Below are 3,053 nucleotides of genomic sequence, written 5' to 3'. Positions count from 1 at the left end.
AAAAACCAAGAAAGCAATCACAAGTGTATATTCCATGTGGTGACCATGTTAATACAAAAATTCAAAAACAAACAAAATAAAATTTATGGTGTCAGAAGCCAGATTAGCAATTACCAATAGGAGCCGATGGTATAATTTCTAGGAGGAATCATGAAGGAAATTTAGGATCATAATGTTTTATGTATAAGTGTGTGTCTGAGTATGTGTCATGTGAGAGGCCTGAAGAGGATGTCAGAATGTGTGTATTTGTGGAGTATAGCTCCACATATGAAAAAAGTCACATAAGCTATGTAACCATCAGAGTATAAGGAATGACTATACACATTGCTTAAAGATTTTATTTGTGAAATCTAGGCTCATATACATCTTAATGGGGCAACATAAAAGACAGCTACAGGAACATTGACCTTGCTGTACTTGTATCTCATAATTACTAGTACTAGATGATTAAGGTAGTATTGTCCAAAATCGAAACTATGGGCAGCACTATGTTCCTTCTAAAATCTAGAGGGAGACTCTTCTTAGCTTCTGATGTTTACCCACAATCCTTGGTTCCCTGACTTGTGCATGTATCACTTCAGTCACATGGCTATCTTCCTTTTTTCTTTGTTTTCTTTTATGCTTTTCAGTTTCTATGCCTGAGTTCTCAACTGTAATGAGGATACCAGCCATATTGAACTAGAGCTCACCTAAATAGCCTTATTTTATGTTTTTTTACCTTTGCCAAAATCATATTTGCAAATAACACCAAATTCTGAAGTGAATGGGTAGAATTTCAACATACCTCTTTTTTAAAATTTATTTTATTTTTACTTTTTTCTTTTCTTTCTGGGTAATATTTGTTTATTTACTTATTTATTTATTATTCTTTAACCTATTTTACAGTCCATTCATTATCCCGCTCCCATTCTGCCCTTTGACAGTTCCTCATCCCATGCCTCCTCACCCAACCCCCCACCCCCATCCCCAAAAGGATGTCCCCATACCCCACTCCACTCCACCCCACTCCACCAGACCTCCCCACTCCATGGGGCCTCAAGTCTCTCAAGGGTTAGGTATGTCTTCTCTCACTGAGCCAGACCAGGCTATATATGTGTTGGGGGCTTTCATATCAGCTGATGTATGCTGCCTGTTTGGTGGCTCAGTGTCTAAGACTCAGGTCCAGGTTAGTTGAGACTGCTGGTCTTCCTCCTCCTCAGTTTCTTCCAGCTTTTTCCTAATTCAACCACAGCGGTCCCCAACTTCAGTCCATTGGTTGGGTATAAGTATATGTGTCTATCTCAGTCAGTTGCTTATTGGGCCTCTCAGAGGGCAGCCATGCTAGGCTCCTATCTGTAAGCACACCATAGCATCAGTAATAGTGCCAGGCCTTGGAGCCTCCCCTTGAAGTGGATCCCAATTTGGGCCTGTTGCTGGACCTCCTTTCCTTTAGGCTCTTCTCCATTTTTGTCCCTGCATTTTCTTCACACAGGAATAATTCTGGGTCAGAGTTTTTGCCTATGGGATGGCAACCCCCTTCCTCACTTGATGCCCTGTCTTTCTACTGGAGGTGGACTCTACAAGTTCCCTTTCCCCACTGTAGGCATTTCATCTAAGGTGCCTCCCTTTGAGTCCTGACTGTCTCCCACCTCCCAGGTCTCTGGTACATTCTAGAGGGTTCCCCCACCTCCTACCTTCCAAGGTTGCCTATTTCCATTCATTCTGATGGCCCTCAGGGCTTCAGTCATTTTCCACACACCCCCATACAACCTGATCATGTTCCCATTTTCCCCTCCCTGTCCTCTCTCCCACCCAGATCCCTCCCTCCCCCTGACCCCTGTGATTTCTTTCTTCTTCCTCCCAAGTGGAACTGAGGCATCCATACTTTGGGCCCTTTGACTTGTTAACCTTCTTGAATTCTGTGGATTGTATCCTCGGTATTCTGTACTTTTCTGGCTAATATTTACTGTGGATCAAGGACCTCAACAGAAAACCAGATACACTGAATCTAATAGAAGAGAAAGTGGGAAAGAGCCTTGAACTCATTGACACAGAGTAGGGAGAGTTTCCTAAACAGAACTCCAATTGCTCAGGCTCTAAGATCAACAATTGATCAATGGGCCCTCATGAAACTGGAAAGCTTCTGTAAGGCAAAGGACATAGTTGATATGACAAATTGGCAACCTACAGATTGGGTAAAAATCTTCATTAACCCCACATCTGATAGAGAACTAATATCCAAAATATATAAAGGACTCAAGAAGCTAACTATCAAAAACAAACAAACAAAAAAAAAACACAATCAAAAATGGGGTATAGAACTAAACAAAATTCACAACAGAGGAATCTTGAAGGGCTGGGAAGCGCTTAAAGAAATGTTCAAAGTCCTTAGTTATCAGGGAAATGCAAATCAAAACAACACTGAGATTCCAATCAGTGGCTAACACCAATCAGATGGCTAAGATCAAAGCCTCAGGTGACAGCAGATGATTCTGAGGATGTGGAGAAAGAGGAACCAACACTCCTCCATTGTTGGTGGGATTGCAAACTGCTACAACCACTCTGGAAATCAATCTGGAGGTTCCTCAGAAAATTAGAAATAGATTTACCTGAAGACCCAGCTATACCACTCTTGGGAATATACCCAAAAGTTGCCCCACCATGCCACAGGGGCACGTGTTCCACCATGTTCATAACAGCCTTATTTGTGATAGCCAGAAGCTGAAAACAATCCAGATGTCCCATAATGGAAGAATGGATACAGAAAATGTGATTCATTTATACAGTGGAATACTACTATTAAGAATGAGGACATCGTGCTCGCTTCGGCAGCACATATACTAAAATTGGTACGATACAGAGAAGATTAGCATGGCCCCTGCGCAAGGATGACACGCAAATTTGTGAAGCGTTCCATATTTTTGGAGTTAGAGAAAGAACCAATGGAGCTGAGGGGTTTGCAGCCTCTTAGGATGAACAACAATATGAACTAAGTAGTACCCTCACAGCTCCCAGAGTCTCAACCACCAACCAAGGACTGCACATGGTGGGACTGATTGTTCTGGCAGCATGTG

At 42.2% G+C, this 3,053-nt stretch overlaps 1 non-coding gene across 1 annotated transcript; it reads left to right on the top strand.

Annotated features, from left to right (window-relative positions):
* The first annotated feature begins 2,795 nt into the window (after window positions 1-2,795).
* LOC116095637 lies at window positions 2,796-2,902 on the top strand. Its single transcript, XR_004120674.1, has one exon. It is a non-coding gene; the product is annotated as a U6 spliceosomal RNA (small nuclear RNA).
* The last annotated feature ends 151 nt before the right edge of the window (window positions 2,903-3,053 follow it).

This window comes from Mastomys coucha, chromosome X, assembly GCF_008632895.1.
Source record: "Mastomys coucha isolate ucsf_1 chromosome X, UCSF_Mcou_1, whole genome shotgun sequence".
NCBI lineage: Eukaryota > Metazoa > Chordata > Mammalia > Rodentia > Muridae > Mastomys > Mastomys coucha.
The sequence above is the reverse complement of the archived record's forward strand: the minus strand, read 5'-3'. Positions and strand labels throughout refer to the sequence as shown.